At 35.1% G+C, this 17,975-nt stretch overlaps 1 long non-coding RNA gene across 1 annotated transcript in view; it reads right to left on the bottom strand.

Moving 5' to 3' along the window:
• Positions 1–447: 447 nt before the first annotated feature.
• The window catches only part of LOC129922357 (uncharacterized), a 35,201-nt gene continuing 17,673 nt past the window's right edge, over positions 448–17,975 (bottom strand). The window contains exons 2-3 of the long non-coding RNA XR_008774368.1: positions 13,267–13,421; positions 448–803 (exon numbers count right to left, since the gene is read on the bottom strand). This is a non-coding gene — a long non-coding RNA (uncharacterized LOC129922357). The remainder of the gene's footprint in view (positions 804–13,266; positions 13,422–17,975) is intronic.

Here is a 17,975-nt window from a genome sequence, read left to right as displayed (position 1 = left end):
CTGTTTAATCTCGTTTTTTTTTTGGGGGGGCGGGGGCGGTGGGGGGTTAGGTCATAATGAAAAGCTGTCGCACAGGGCATCACATACCATAGCTACGCCACTGTATAAAACTGAATCGATATGAGTCACAACAATATTAGCGTCTTCAGCAACTAAAAAAAAAATATGACACAAAGATGTTTAGTAACAGTTATCTCCCCTCTAATGGTAGCAGTTCCGTTCTAAAAATAACATAGAGCCGTATTAAACCTTTAAAAAGACAATTTTGTTTTCGCTCTTTTCAAAGACGAATGTTTTCTTATATTTTTCCTCAAGAAAAAAATTAAGAAATGAGCAGACGACATGACTGACTATTCCCTCCACTTTGTTGTTGCCTCCACCCCACGCCTCCAAGAATATATATATAGATATATGCTTCCTATAAAAAAAGAGAGATAAACAGAGGATGTCAATGGTAGTAGCCAGAGAGAAAAAGGAGATATATATATAAGTGGGGGGGGGGGGACTAATGGAGGATCATGGTCTGTACAAGCAAAAAAAAATTGGCGAAGATTGCAAGCAATTGTAAAAAAAAACATTCTCCTTTCAAACCTTGCTAGGAAATGGCAGTGGATGTAAAACTCATCTGTTACTATGGTCCATGATTAACAAGTTGGTAATGTTTCTAGGTCAAAGACCAAAATCCTTTCACCAATGTCTGGTACCCATTTGTCTGAGGAATTCAAGCTCCGTTCCCTCGGTATGGCACGTCTGCTGGAAATGTCCACCCACGGAAGCGAATAGGATAAGGACAAGAGCGAAAACTGCAGAAATATACAAATATTTTTTGTTTTAATATCTAAGATAAAGAACTTCATACTTACAACTACATCGGACACTAATGTAGAAGTTATTTCCCTTATTTGGCATTTAAACAAATTAATTACCAAAAATTAATTTACAGTTTTTTTTAATTATTTTTTTTTCTTGATTCATGTTAGTTAGGTATAATAAATAATTATTTAAAGTTTTAACTTGATCCTACAAAGAATGTGGGAGAAATAACATTTCACGGGAAAAACTTGCATATTTAGTCATATCCGTGAATACTGCAAGATTAATTACCCTACTATATATCAAACAAAATAGTTTCTTACCTGTAATTAATATACTAATTGGTTTATTTGTTTAATGATTCAAGCATACTAAATAGATGATTTTTTCTCTTTAAAAAATAATAAACATTTTTTGGTGTGCAAATATAGTACTTAGTATACAATAAGGGAAATAACTTGAGATGACAAAATAAAAAAAAATTTTTGACAAAAATCTACAACCGTTGCATAAATGTGCTAAAAATATGGTATGCCATTGTCTCCTACAATAAAGAGCCCTAAGTGTTTATTACTATTAATAGTGAATAGTTGTAAAAGTGGTGTATTTTTATGAAAAAACTGCTTGCTTAGTTGATTTTAAAAATTAAATTTTTCGCTTTCAGAAAAGATAAAAGTAGCCGTTGCATCAGAACTTTGAATGGTGTAAAATATTGTAATGTCAGATTTTCATTATCTTTTCTTGTTTACGAGATCTAAACGGGACGGACGGACAGACGGACATACAGGCCACACAAAACTAATAGCGTCTTTTAGTCTTCCGGGGGCCGCTAAAAATTGCCCACTATCCAAGCTAACGTGAAACCGCTAAGAGATAAGGAGCAGTCCTGTTCGTTTCTTCCAACTGAAGTCAAGGGGAAACAACCGTAACTCAATACGGGAAGAGTAATTTGATTACTAGTTCTGTCTCTTGGCTGTATATTAACGGTTGCTAATCGTTACTAACTCTCTTTTTTAGCAAGTTTCGTTAATATAACGGACATTATTTGTACAGTTTGAACATTTATTGTCTTTAGTTTAGCCCTTTTTTTTTTGTTTAATCACGCCATCGTCATTAGTAGAGGCCTCTAGTTCATCTCGTCCATTTTACATTTGTTTTTTGTTTTTGTTCTTCCAATCATTTTTCTTTTTTGTTTTATACTTTTTGGCCTCAGATATAGGGCCAGCATTGGCGGAGTCATTGACTGTAGTAATGGTGGAGTCATTGACTGTTTTGTTTTACAATGTTTCGGATGTTCCTTCAGAGTTGAAGATAGTTTACTTCCTAGTCCAAACCTCCCGCAGGACGACGGGGGATGGGAGCGGGCAGGGTTTGAACCCGGGACCATCGATAAATCCGAATGACAGTCCAGCGCGCAAACCGCACGACCAGGCAGCCATACATAGTAATAATAATAATAATAATAATCTTTATTGTCCGTATGGAAATTTTTCTTACAATTTGTGCATTACACAAAACAAAAAACATTATAACTATAAGAAACTAAAGTGTACATTCACACCAGACTCACTCATAATTTACATGTGACAAAGTTTATACCAGATTGTTCTTATTAATGATTTGATTAGCAGGGGAACAAAAGAGTGTTTGTGTCTGTTTGTTTTTGCTATCGGTGTCTTGTATCTCTTTTGTGATGGTAAAATCACACAATTCTGACACAAAGAGTGATTCTTTATTTCAAGGACATGGTTAGCTTTTTTTATAGATGTTTGTCTCAAACAACTGCCCAAATGGGGTTTGTTTTTTGCCAATGATTTTACCAGCAGCATTTAGGAATCTATAAAGTTTATTTTTATTTTTAATGCTCAGATTGAGATACCAGGCAGTGATATTGAAACTTAAAATATTGCAGATTTGAGTGTGATAATGGTAGAGTCATTGACTTTAGTAATGGTGGAGTCATTGACTGTAGTAATAGTGGAGTCATTGACTGTAGTAATGGTGACGTCATTGACTGTAGTAATGGTGGAGTCATTGACTGTAGTAATGGTGGAGTCATTGACTGTAGTAATGGTGGAGTCATTGACTGTAGTATTGGTGGCGTCATTGACTGTAGTAATGGTGGCGTCATTCACTGCAGTAATGGTGGAGTCAATGACTGTAGTAATGGTGGAGTCATTGACTGTAGTAATGGTGGAGTCATTGACTGTAGTAATGATGGAGTCATTGACAGTTGTCATTTTAAACTTCACGGGCCAGTAAATATGAAATAATAATCTGGGTCAATCTTAATACCATCAACCCCCTTTTTTTTTTAAATAAAGATAGCAATCCTGCTTTCCTGCCTCATAATCGGTACCCAAGTCACTTCCTTAACCTTGCTGCTAGCAATAATGCTGACAATAATGATTTCGCTCTAGAACAGCGGTTCTCAACCTTTTACGCTCGGCGACCCCTTTTTACAATCCCCTACTCTGTCGCGTCCCCCCTTTCCCCCCGCGCACACATATACAGCAATAGAAGAATAGACAATAACAATCCATATTTTCGATGGTCTTAGGCGACACCTGGCAAATCGTCAATCGACCCCCAAGGGGGTCGCGACCCACAGGTTGAGAACCCCTGCACTAGAACAATTTAAATAAGAGAATCCAAAATAAAGTTTTAAAAAGAAAACCTTTTTACAATGTAATAACAGCCATGTATCTTGTTCAATGAGAAAGTAATTGCTGGCATGTTGATTATTTGGGGGGGGGGGGGGAGATTAAAAAAACAACAACTTAAAAACAGCAATATTTCATTATGACGCCTCTAGTTAGTGCATTACAAAGTGTTTTTCCGCAATAAAGATTTGGACATTGTCTTCAATAGCTACGACTACAACAAATAGCGTCGATTTTACATCCAAGTTCCAAAAGTTATTTCTCTCAAGCGAGGAGTAGACATTGGTGAAAGAAATGTTCCAATCATATGTGAACAATGTTCAACGGGAAATAATTGGAGAAATCGGGAGCTCTAGTCGGTCAAAAAGTTCAACTCAACACTTCCAAGCTCAGAATTAGCTCAATGAATGTTCATTGCAGCAACACAATTATCTGCGAGTTGTAGCGTCCTCGAGTTGGAAACTCCAGTCAATGTTATTTGTTTAAATTTGCTATACATCTTCTAATAATTGATATAGTTTTGATTTTGTTGTAATATCTTGTGGCTTTTTATACATATTACATAATAAACTTAAAGATTGATACAAACATTAATAATTAGGGTCTGATATTTGGAAAACGTTTATAAAACGCGTAAAATGGATTGATGGATGGATAAAAGAATAGCTGGATGGATGGAGCACCATAACAAGGTTTTAGGAGGCAGCAGGATTCACATTTAGCGACAGATCGTTGGCTAGATCTCTTCCAGCCAGTCAAACAAATAGTTGGACAAAGCAAAAAGTACTTTTTTATTTTCTACAATGTTTCTGTATATGTGAGTGTGTGTACTTGTGAGAGACCCCGGGGGGGGGGGGGGCTTAAACGTTCGTGATAGAATAATAAATATAGAAGTAAATTGTTCAAAGACCGATAACTATGAAGTACTCACATCGTGAATAGGACAGTAAGGAAAAAAAAAAGGTTTTAGCCACTAATTAAACAACACAATGAAAATTTATTTATTGCAAATGAGGTAGCGCCGTAAAAGATATTTAGCTTTGTTTTAATTTTTTTTAATGGAGAAACACAGCAAAGATTTAATTAAAATTAAATTTTGTCTATTTTGAACATACTTCGGTAGGAATTCCACACTCGTCCAATCGATACATTGACTGTCATGAACATATTGCCCACCCTTTTCTGAACAAAACATTAACTGGGCTGCTTGAATTCATTAGTCACAATTTACATACAGATACGATACTTATACCATGTATCACTGCACAATATCAATGGAAGATTTAAATCTCTATCTAGATTCAGTATGTAAGTGTAGTCTATAGTATTGTCATGTTTATAAGCCTCAATCTATATTACCAAACTAAAACGTTTCTATACTCTGAGTAGATTTATACATGGGCGCACCAGAATATTTCGGGGTGAGGGTGAGGAATTGGGGAGGGGAATACAATTTTTCGTTTTTATAAACCTTTAATTCATTAGTAATTGGGAGCTAAGTGATTTCTCTTAGAAAAAGTCGCCAGCTTCACACAAGAAGAATTGCTTTAAAATGAATTCTGCTAGCTGTTTGCCAATACGACTGCGTTCTATATTGGACATTGACGAAAAACAAATCATAATATAAATGGAACAGGCAAAGAAAATAACAGCCAGGATATACAAGGAAATAAATGTCTCAATTAATCAGTGGCATTGTTTTTAACGCCTAACTCTATGGATAGTGGAGTGCGTTAGGTATTTGTATAATTTTTTTCTTTACACCCTCCCGATGTTCAGTACAATGTCAGATTTGTAACTATTTTTCGGTATCACAGAAAGAGAGTCCCCCCCCCCCCTCCGTTCCAGGCCATTTTCGCAGTTAACATTTGTACACCATTAACACACTACACTTGTGGACAGCTTGCGAACTGAATGAGATAGATTGTTATCGCTTTTTTTTTTGTCAACTGGGTTGTAGTATAATTTCTTTCGAGCCAGTGATAAATATGTAGAAGAAACTATTGATTTTCTTTAAACAAATGTTCGTTTCAATTAATAATTAACAGGCAGGAGACCCGTTGGACTAACGAATAGACGCAACACTACAGAAAAACAGCAGTACCTCAAGTGGGATGTGTGGCTAAGTGTAATACAAGGCTCGGGTAGATAACTTATGGCTCAAGTTCCTATCCCAATATAAACTGTAGAAGCGCAGCGTTGTGTTAGCTGGGTGCCTCAAGGCAGCACGGAAACCTTCTCCCACCACCCCTAAGAGAGAGATGGGACCAGTGTGGACAAAAACAAGAAAAACATTTAATATAGTTTTTTTTTAAACTACAAGACCTCATTTTTGCAACTTATTGAGAGATGTTTTTTCTCTTAAAAATGAATGAATGTTTGATTTAAAAACATTTTTTACCCAGCCCCCTTCTCCCCAAGAAAGAACCCGGTTTAGCAAATGTATAGCTCTGCTACACCTTTTAATATTCCGCATTTAGATCTAGACTCAGAAGAGGATGCGCACAATTTTTAAACTCTTGAATCAATCTAGACCTAGATTTAGTCTCTCTAGCCAAATTTAAATTTATTTATTTTTACTTCAAAAAAAAATGATAATGGTCAAATTAGAGTTTTCCATATGTGGCCAATGAGCGAATAATTCTTTTCTCAGCGATATACATCAACTGTTACATTTATAGGAATGCCGTTAGAGTCATTTTTGAGCTCAGCGTCAGCCCACTCTCCATGAAGTATTGACTTGAATAGAAGTATTGCAAAAATACGCTAGAATAATAATAATAATTAGAATGTGCACTTCATTTGCTATACCATTAATGAGTTATAACTGAAAAGTGGCTTAATATTTAACCTAAGTAGTAAGAGAAAATACTTACAGATAAATGGTATGAAAAATAAAGATATCAAAGGAGATATTGGTTTGAAAACTAACTCGAAGCCTGACCATGTGGGCCGTATTTTAAAAAATACCATTAGTAGAAGATCATGCTGAGATTATTCACACAGAGCACGTGAAAGAAAGCAGTCATGCTGACAACTTAGGTTACACACACACACAACTTATATTACTATACATTAGGGATAGGAGTATAATCACGAATTGACCTTTGCATTTTGATTTAAAATATGTCTCTACCTATGTGTATAGAAATAAAGTTCTCCTCTCAGTCCTTGCGATCTATGGGGCAGATGATGTAGAGGCTAACACAATATTTAAAAAAAAAAATACCCTAACTATTTAATTTACTGGTGATATACATCCCTTTCGAACACCAAACATGCAGAAGTTTAACAAAATATACCCGGTAGATATTTTGGTTTTTGAGAACTAATTATAACAGAGTTAATGAAACTGTCACAGAGGCTCTAAAACTGGACTGTGACAAATCAAAAGATACGTTCCTCTGCGGTGTTTTAATAAACGTTTAAGCTTCTCAGATCGAATACTAGTTGAATGACTTGATAATGTACACAGAGTTAATGTCAATGGTAGACAGTAGCTGGGTCATTTACGAACAAAGTCTGTCTAATCGATTCTTTCTTCTCTCTCTCTCTCTCTCTCTTGTTCTCGTAATGATTTTTTTCTCTCTAATAGAGCTAATTATTAAGATTTTGATTAATATACAACATGGTGGTCATAGGAGCCTGAGAATCGGGTTTACAATTTCTTGTATTAAGCAACAAATCAGAGCAGACCCAGCATTCACCAAACAACTTCAACTGCTTGTTATCTTGAGAACCACAAATTACTTCTCCTTTATCGAATAGTACAAACTAATTGTTTGTTTTTTTTTGTTCAGACTCCAATTGTTGGCCAGTCTAAAATAATACACAGTGAAGCAGCAACCAAATCAACGCTAACACAGGATTCATTTATCAGTACTCAATTAAAACTAATTTTTTTTTGTCCGTTCATGACACTCAAAGATAAACTGCATCTGTTTGTTTTTCTACTGCTTTAGAATTCATAATAATAGTTTAATTCCTTTTTTTGCTTGCATTGAAGTTGTTTACTAGAGAAAACCGAGATTCAAGTAGCAACGAATACAGTTTAAGATAAATCTTTTAAGACCATAACTAAAATATTACATTTCATCAATAGATTTATTTCCAATAGATCTAATGCTTATCTTGTTTCAGCTTTTTGGCTTCAAATGGGCCAAGTATAGTGCTTGTTTAAATGGGCCAAGTATAGTGCTTGTTTAAATGGGCCAAGTATAGTGCTTGTTTAAATGGGCCAAGTATAGTGCTTGTTTAAATGGGCCAAGTATAGTGCTTGTTTAAATGGGCCAAGTATAGTGCTTGTTTAAATGGGCTTCCTATTTCGTTTGTTTCAAATGGACAAAGCACTTCACTTGTTTCAAAATGGCCCATTATTTTACTTGCTTTAAATGGGCCTATTTTTTTCAAATGAGCCTATTATTTCGCTTGTTTTAAATGGGCCTGTTTATTTAGCTTGTTTCAAATGAGCCTATCATTTCGCTTGTTTGAAATGAAACTGTTATTTCGTTTGTTTGAAATGAAACTGTTATTTCACTTGTTTGAAATGAAACTGTTATTTCACTTGTTTAAAATGAAACTGTTATTTCACTTGTTTGAAATGAAACTGTTATTTCACTTGTTTGAAATGAAACTGTTATTTCACTTGTTTGAAATGGGTCTATTATTTCGCTTGTTGTTTTGACAGTACGGCAGAATACTTCTCTTCGCCTACCAACTAAAATCAATGCTTATAAAGCTTCACCATGAACATACGTTGGCAAGAACACCTTACAAATAACCATAACAACCAAATAACCCTAACCCTAACCCTTACCTTTCGACAACTGCGCTGGGTCAGACAACAATACCTCAAGCAGGACGACCGCATGTCAAAGGCGATAATTCTCTGGCGAGCTTAAAGGACGATGGCGTAACAGAGGTACCCCCGTAAGTGGTATAAAGATAAAATCAGGCGATATTTCACTGGCATAGAGACAAGTAGCTGTCAGCAGTTGGTCTTCAAATGAGACACTTGGAAAGTACTCACAAAGTTCATGGGAGACACCTATGAGTCCCAAAGAAAACTTGCCGACGACTAGCGCAGAAGACGAAAAAATAAGGAGTTTTATAGAGGAGGGGGTTGGGGGGGTCCGCAAAAGTTCATTTAGTCATATGAACACTAAGAGGTTTATTATAATGAACTTTATAGTGCAGTCCAAGAGACAAGAGCTAGACTTCTGCACATTTCAACCAGATGTCATGTTTTAGAGCAATTCTAGAGTACAGCGATGCCAAACAAAAGACATGAGTTCAGATGTATTGACATGATCTGAACCTGTTACTGTGTACACACGGGATTGTCCTAGCAAGACAAAGTAGCAGACCGAAAGAGACCAGCGTCAGCGTGACCAGAAATATTTATACTCACTCAATTGAAATTTAAGTGAGGCATTTTCTTTTTTAATAACGGACTTTTAAAATATTTTGTATGAAAACAGGGGACGCTATTCGGAGTCTTGAACCGTGTTTTGTCACGGGCTACCGTTGATTACCGCCCTTGTTTCATTTTAGCACGATCAATATATCACACGTCCTAGTCCAACATCCCCACCTCCTCACCGCCTCCCTTCACGTGCCAATGTTTTCTTCCATATGTTCTTATAATAACATATCAATCAAAACAGCGCTTATTGCGAACGTCTATCAAAACCTAGCAACGTCCAACAGTTCTATGACGTGGCTAACTCACCCCTCCCTACCTTCTCCCTATGCCTCTTTTATTTCTAAGAATTATTCTTTAATTTTTTTTAATTTTTTTTTTGCTTAAGATTTTTTTCTCCGATATCGTGATTTCAAGGCGTTACTTTTCTGATATCATATTGTATCTTCAGTTTATTGTTCCAAGTTTTTCATAGAAATAGGTCTATATGATGTTTGGGTTAAAATCTTCAGTTACTTTTAAAATTGGCTATGTTCCATTCGGAGAGCTCTGTCTGTATCTCAAGGTGCTGATATTTATGTCACAGCCTGTTATTACTGTGTTACAATGACATCAATCCATTTCAGTCGGATGGAAACTGTGGAGAGCTTTGTGCTGATCATGTTTCAAAACTGGTGGGATGTGTGACCTAGTTAGGGGGCTCCGATTGGAATCCAGAATCGAGATTATATCTTCATCATGGAAACCTTCTCCCAGAGAGCGCCTCCCCTTGCGCCACACAAAAAAAAAGATTACACCAGTGCGCACTTAATAAGCTATAAACATGAATGGCTCGCTATATAAAATACATTTAAAAAAAAAAGAAAATAAAAAAAAATACTTACAGAAAAAAAAACGTATCAAAGGGGAAGACCACCAGTCATATATCTAAATACTGTAAGATTTATTTCATTTTTCGATATCATACAAAATTAATTCATTAACACCATCTAATTAAATAATTGGTTAATTTTTTTTTATTTTTTTTTGTCGACTCATGTTTTGATAGGAACAATGAATAATTGTGCAAAGTTTCAAGTTAAACAAAGAAAGGGAGAAATAATGTGCGCAAAATTTATACCAGACAGACAGACGGACAGGCAGAGTGAGTGAACTGATATAAGCTTTGTGAAAACAACTAAGTTGTCACATCTATGACTAAGAGTTTTAAGTATAGAAGAAAAAAAACAAAACTGGTTGTGTTGTTGTAGTGGGACAAAAATGTCAAAAGCATCAAATTTTTTTTGTTTGTTTACTACTGAAACAGAAATCTCCATTTGAGAGGAGGAAGGGTTTTAAGGTCACATGACCTACTTCTGCTAAACACGATTCAAAAATAGTGTCATTTGACTTCCTCGCCGAACTAATTGTGTGACATGGAATCGAGTGTGATACAGTTTCCTGCCATCACTGGGATAAGTTATTTGATGTTGTATGATGCTTGATGCCGATACGGACTTGTAACTCGAGAGTTCGACATCCCTGCTATAAGATAAAATATTAGAGATTCACGCAGTTAGACTCCAACTAATGGTGTCAGGCTGTTACAATGTAGAATAAGAAGATTTAGAATGTGAAGCTTTATTGTTAATAATTAATTATATGTGACGAACCTGTTAGGTTATTAGATCAACTTTTTTACAACTTCTCTTATCGGCTTAAAAATACTTTATATAGGCAAATCGTAAAACCTGAAACCTGGACATGTATCTCGAAAATGGCTCTAACAATTTTTTATAGAAAATTGAAAGTTGAAACTTGGTCATACAGTGAAAGCTCTGGTTTGACCGTTACAAATTTTTCAAATTAAATTTTCGCAAAATTTTATTTGGTCTGGAGATCTTGACATTCGATATCTTGTACACGCGTGCGGTTGAAAAAGTCTCCGCATGTATTCGTTAAAAAGCTAAATAAATAAATACATTTTGCGCAAAGTTTTCTAAGTCTGGTCTGCTTAACAAGGTTTTTTTTTCCGGATGGGGGAGATTGGAGCAGGGTAAATAATGTTCCTCTTTATTTCTCATTCAGAAGAGTCAAATAATCAGAATAATCGTTATTTCAAAAAGCCATCAACTTCATAAAGGTGGGATTGTTATTTGTTGTTGTAAACTATTCTTGTTATGATTACTTCAGTGGGAAGTAGCGAAAACAAGATTTAAATAACAGACCAGTTGGCAACATTTCTTGTGTGCTCAAATAGGAACAAAGCTTTAGTCGTGAGGGGTTTTTAATAATCGTTTAGTATGAAAAATGCTAGATCTTTATAGTTTTATTATGGAGTTGTAGGTTGTCTTTATAGATATATATTTGTTCTTGCTTACCTGGATTGTTAAAAAAAATTAAATTTAATATTGGTTACACTGATAATCAAAAAGTCCTAACCTCTGTGTGGGAAGCGTGTGCTTGAACTTGGCTTGGTTTGGCTACCTATGAAGGGGGCTCAAGGCTCGACACCCGACTCGGGCAGAGTTGTGTTACTGAGCGCCTGAAAGCAGCACGGAAAAACTTTCTCCTAGATCCCCCCTCCCCCCTACCCACTGGTCCACAACTGAGATTGGACCAAAGCGTGAAAGTAGCGCTATATAAAAGCCATAATTTAAACAAAGACTAAAATATTTTTTATGGCTCTACCGATATTTACCATTTGATAGCCATATTGTTTTTTATATAAATTGCTTATATTTTTTAGCGAGATCTAGGAATGTACTAAAAATACAGAGAAGTCCTAACCTTTGAATGATAAATGAGTAATTACATGTTCCAAATATATTTTGACAATACCTCTATTCAAGTCAGAACTTGGAGGGTGGTCAGAATGTAGAGGGGGGGGGGGGGTAGAACCTGGACACGGATCTCAAAAAAGGCCCAAACGATTTTCCCAGCAATGTATCCGTTGGACGTATACTATCGGCAAACTTTCTATGTCCAGATGCCTCATTAGCAGTATTAAAAGATTTTATTTTCCCGTATGCCTGATGACGGTGTGCAACATAATACGTGTGATATGTCTTAAAGCTCTGAGAAAAGAATTTTAAACTCGTCGGCCACACGGGGAAAACTCTAATTGGACCGTTATCATTTTTCTTAAATTTTTTAGGCTTAAACGAAACAAATACATGGCGTAGTCAGACGTAGTTTGCCGATAACTGTGTTGCTTACTATATTTAAAGTTGTTTTCGGTTTATCGCTATATTATCTTAGCTTTCCTTATATTTTAAAGTACATCTTATTTAGAAGAAGATCTAGATTCTAGGTCTAGAGTAGACCTTAAGAGTTCTAAATCAGAAGACTAGATCTAGATCTAGTTCTAGATGTCGATATAATGAGAGTACCAAGAAATAATTACACAATTATACAATGCCGTCTGGCCTATTTGGTAACGTCGTTGGTACCTCGAGCTGACGAAGCCAAAGTTCTAGCTAAGTACCCGGCTTGAGCAAGTTTTAAAAATATTTAATTAACAATTTAATTTTAAGTTGTATAATGAAGCTTTGTTTTAAAAATAATACACATACGTTATCGTTTTTATTGCTATACATTTTTAAAATATAATGTCTTTTAGCTGTATTGAAGTAAGCCTTTTTGGGTTTACAGGTAATGTTCTTAAGAATTAAATAACAGCCACGACAATAATACATAAGAACAATATTGCTTTTCTTCATGTTCAATATTAGTATTAGCAGTATTCACAGATGTTATATTCCCATATGCCGGATGCCCAACACCTTGTGTAATACGTAATGTGTCTTAAAGCTCTACCTTTTCTTTTTTTTTTTAAATATATATATAGTCCCTATTTTCCCCATGCTACTATTGCTACACACAAGATTGAAGTGACTAAAATAAAAGCCAATGTTAGGCCCATCTCATTTAAGTCGAACACGGTAAGTGTTACTGGAATGGAACCAGTGTTAATTGCACATGTTTAGAGTTGTTTACTTTAGAATCCATGCTCGTCAGTGCTGGCATTTCTTTCAGTATTCTCCCCCTCTCTCCCCCATCTAATCGATTAGTTGAGTATCCCCAGTGGTTAGACGAACAATAGTCTAAATAAATTGCAATTGAAAATAAGAATGTTTAGTTTAGATAAGTTGCAATGGAAAATAATAATCTTTAGTTCAGATAAGTTGCAATAGAAAATAAGAATGTTTAGCCTAGATAGGTTGCAATTGAAAACATGAATGTTTAGTTTAATTAAAATCATTAAAGACAGAGCAACTATAATCATACACATTGAGCCTTGCTAGATCTTGTAGATTATAGATTATTGGAAAAAAGATTAGACATACTTGTAAAGACACAAAATGGAATAATGATTATTTCCCTTACCATTTGAGAATCGTGCCGCATCGGGTATCATTCACGTCTGCTAATCCGAGAATCATGTCAGCTTCGAATTACCGAAAGAATGTAGCAATCCGATGAGTATCCATGTTATTAATCCGAACACTTGATCTAAACACTTAATCCACAGAAACACGAGCCTAGAGGTCGATGAGAAGAAGAAGAGGTATAACACCGTGAACACACAGGCTCACGCCGTCCGAACAGGATTGTTTTGGTAATCCCATTCAAACTTGGTGCTGATTGTCTACGCGCTCACGTGCTAACAGAAGCGTATAGGATCGAAACAGATTCCCAAGGCTTATTTGTTTATATGATATGTGATCCATTAGAGATAAATGGGCGAGAGAGAGAGAGAGAGCGAGAGAGATGAGTGAGTGAAAGAGAGAGAGAGAGAGAGAGAGAGAAAGTGATAGACATACAGATAGATTACACCCTGTGAATGAAAAAGTTTGATCGAATACTGAAATTGTTATACCTGAGAAAGTGAAGAATTGTAGGAACTTCTTTGTCTGATAGATAGATAGATAGATAGATAGAGAGATAAATAGATAGATAGATAGATAGATAGATAGATAGATAGATAGATAGATAGATAGATAGATAGATAGATAGATAGATAGATAGATAGATAGATAGATAGATAGATAGATAGATAGATAGATAGATAGATAGATAGATAGATAGATAGACGCTTACTAAGAGCTGAGAATGAAGTGAAAAAATAAAGCGAAGGACAGAATCGACAAATGATAATTATATAGAACTCTGAATCATTATGATCAAACTTAAAAAAAAGATATAGATCTAGATTTATAGTGTAATTGAGCATATCAACAAGTACAGCAAGAATGTATTTTAGTTGTGATGTTATCTGATTTGACGTGCTCGAGGTCTGCGTATTTTGAGTGTCAGCAATATGTAGGGAAGAATGTGCGAATATATCTGTGTGAGAGAGAGAGAGATTTGGTATTTTGTGATCAGTTTGTGGGGGGAAAGTGCGTTTAACGAAACCACTAGGCGTGACCATCAATAATAAACTACCTGTCGCAAATAACAGGACTAATGGGGAGCTACTCGTCTGAAACAAAAGCCTTCAGCCTGAAGGGTTATGCATCTTGATTTGTGCTAGTTTGTAACAGACTGTCATTTCGATTGAGCTTTATATCTTGATTTGTTATGGTTCAGTAATGTTGACATGCGCCTAAAACACTTGAACATAATGCTTAACATTCAGTGTTACACTGATAAGAACATTCTTTATTTTCTCTTTACAAACAAATAAAAACAATTAAAAAATTGATGATCAAAACATCCTTGTGGTTTAACACAAATGAAAGAATATTGGTCACATTTGGATGTACAATGTCATCGAACTACACAGATGAAGGATACTGGGAATAATGTGGCCGGAAAGATAACACCTGTCAATTAGTAGGGTAGAACTAGGCAAACACTTCCTTAGTCCACTAAATCAAAAAGCGAAAGTGAAGCTGAATAAAACACACCCACCACAGCCAGTTAATGTTACAAGACAGGCCCTTGATTTGGAATTGGCAAGGAAAGGGGTAAGTATGCAGTGTCAAGCAATTCTGCAAGAGGTCAGTCATCAGTAGAGCTTAGCATACCGGAATGATATCTTATCTTCTTATCTTATACAATACAGACGTTACTTCAAAAAAGAAGATGATTACGTCCTACGTGTCATGCATTTTTTGTATTTGAAGATTATGGTTCAGTGTTTTATGTATAATTGCTACTTTACTATTGAGTCTTCTGTCCTGAAGGTTTTCTAAATTTAGTTATTTTTCTAAAGGTGTTACTCTAGTCAAATGTGAATATTCGTTTGTTATGAATCTCACTGCTCTATTTTGTGTCTGTTCCAGTTTCTAAATGTTTTCTTTAGTTGAGGGGTCCCAAACGGAGAATGCATATTCTATTATTGGCCTAACCAAGGTTAAATAACATTTTAGTTTTATGTTCTTATTTGATTTATAGAAATTTCTTTTAATAAATCCTAATGCTTTGTTTGATTTTTTATAGTTTCATCAATATGTGGATTCCACGACAGTTTTTCATTTATTATAACACCTAGGTATTTTGCGTTTTTAGTCTGTGTTACTGGTTTGCCATGAATAAGATAAGTGGAATTAATTTGTTTTAGTTTTTTTGTTACTCTTAACAACTGACATTTTTCTGGGTAGAAAGACATGCTCCAATTTGATTCTTATTTCTGTAATTCATCTAATTCTCTTTGTAAAATATGTGTGTCTTGTGTTGTTATTATTGTTCTATATATTATGCAATCGTCTGCAAATAATCTGACTTTTGTTCCTGAAGTAATGCAATTTGGTAAATCATTTATGTAAATTTAAAATAGTAGTGGACCTAAGACTGTTCCTTGAGGTACACCTGAGTTTACTGTTATCGGTGTTGATTTAGAGCCATTTATTATTACAGTTTGTTCTCTCCCTATAAGAAAATCTTTAATCCTCTGATGCAATGGACCATTAATGCCGAAATATTTTAATTTTTTAAGCAAACTATGGTGGTGAACTTTGTCAAAAGCATTAGAAAAATCTAGTAAGATATCATCTATTTGTTCACTATTATCTAAACCTTTTGAAAAAATCATCAATTAGTCCTATTAGTTGTGTTTCACATGATATATATTTCCTAAAGCCATGTTGGTATGGGGTGAGAACATTATATTTATATAAGTGGTTTATGATGTTCCTACATATTATGTGTTCTATTATTTTACATGTGATGCTGGTAAGTGATACTGGTCTGTAGTTTCCTGGGTCAGATTTTTCTCCTTTTTTAAATAGGGGGGTGACATTAGCTTCTTTTCAGTTCTTTGGTACTCTGCCCTTGTTAAGTGAAGCCTGAAAGAGTATTTTGAACACTGGGGCTAGCTCATTGCTTAGTTCTTTGAGTAATCTAGCTGGAATACCATCAGGTCCAGACGCTTTATTTGGTTTGATGTTGGCTAATAGTTTTTGGATTCCATTTTATTGTACTACTATATCTTCTATGTTGTCTACTTGGTTCAAATTCAGTAATATGTCTTTGTCTCCTGGGGCTGAGAATGCTGATGCAATGTATTTGTTTAGGATGTTTGCTTTAGTTTCATTATCATTATGTATTGTTATGTTCATCTTTTAATGGCGCTATGCCTGTTGTTTTCATTCTCTTAGACGTAATGCATGACCATAGGTTTTTGTTGTTATCTTTAGATATTACATTGTTTATGTATTCACTCTGCAGCTGTCTGCTTACTTTTTGGGTTAGGTGTTTAATTTTTATATTCTTTTTGTAAACTTTTTCTGCCTTAGTTTCTTTAAATTTTCTATATAGGTTTTCCTTCTGTTTGCAAAGTTTCTTTAGTCTATTATTAAAACTAGCATTTATTTATTTTGTTTCATGTGTATTTAGTTGGTATATGCAAGAGGCTAGTCATCAGTGAAGCTGAGGATACTGGAATGATATGCAAGAGGCTAGTCATCAGTGAAGCTGAGGATACTGGAATGATATGCAAGAGGCCAGTCATCAGTGAAGCTGAGGATACTGGAATGATATGCAAGATGCCAGTCATCAGTGAAGCTGAGGATACTGGAATGATATGCAAGAGGCCAGTCATCAGTGAAGCTGAGGATACTGGAATGATATGCAAGAGGCCAGTCATCAGTGAAGCCTAGGATACTGGAATGATATGCAAGAGGCCAGTCATCAGTGAAGCTGAGGATATTGGAAAGACATGGGAGAAGATTTAAAAAGCAGTTTAGAACTAAGTTAGGTGGAGAGGTGAGGTTGCAGGCATGCAGCCCTACGTTCCCCTTGGAGTTCAGAGAATTAAGTTAAGTAGGTCGGACAGGAAAAAGCAAATGATGAAATAATAGTTAACTACTAGCTGTTCTCTTTGTAAAGAGGTCAATTTATCGCATGGTTTTACTGACGTAAGTGTAGGCTTTGGGACGGGCTTAATAAAGGGCCTTATCCTCTTTCGAAGGCTTTAATAATAATGTACTTTGAAATATTATGAAATTATTAAGTTGTATTTTTTTTTTGCTTTTTTATAACTACCTATAACTAGTTCAACAGCCTTAATGATCTAAGCAAAGAGGAAGCTTGAGTCCTTACTTTTAGGTATAGGTCATTCTAATTTTAACAAAAGCATCAATCCTTTATTAGGCTTCAGTTTAATTCACAATAGGTCTAATGTGTTTCCTAATACATATATATTTGTTAAAAATTACAGACGTCCCTTTAAAAGATAAGATAATTACGTGCTACGCGTATACTCTTGTTAATCTAGTCCTGAATTTTTAGTAGATATGTAAACTCTGCTAACTCATGGTTTTCCTGGCTGATTCAGGACATCCTGTTACTTGTATAATGGAACTACGGCAAAAGCACTGGTACATACTTGTCTTTTCATACGGAATAAGAAATGTGCATTTAAAAGAATTAAATTATAAAGTTATTTAATGATTCAAACCATTTGTGTAGATTATAAAAGACGAATTTAGCAATTTACATAAAAAAAAAACGTTTTAGATTTAAAACATGCTTTCAGATATTTTGCATAATATGTATTTAATATATCAGATCAATTCCAAGACATTGTCGTGTAAGTGATAGTATATATTTTTATAGTTTGTGGAGTCGTCGTTGAAGGTGAAGTCCTGGGA

The sequence above is a fragment of the Biomphalaria glabrata genome, chromosome 13, assembly GCF_947242115.1.
Source record: "Biomphalaria glabrata chromosome 13, xgBioGlab47.1, whole genome shotgun sequence".
Classification (NCBI taxonomy): Eukaryota; Metazoa; Mollusca; class Gastropoda; family Planorbidae; genus Biomphalaria; species Biomphalaria glabrata.
The sequence above is the reverse complement of the archived record's forward strand: the minus strand, read 5'-3'. Positions and strand labels throughout refer to the sequence as shown.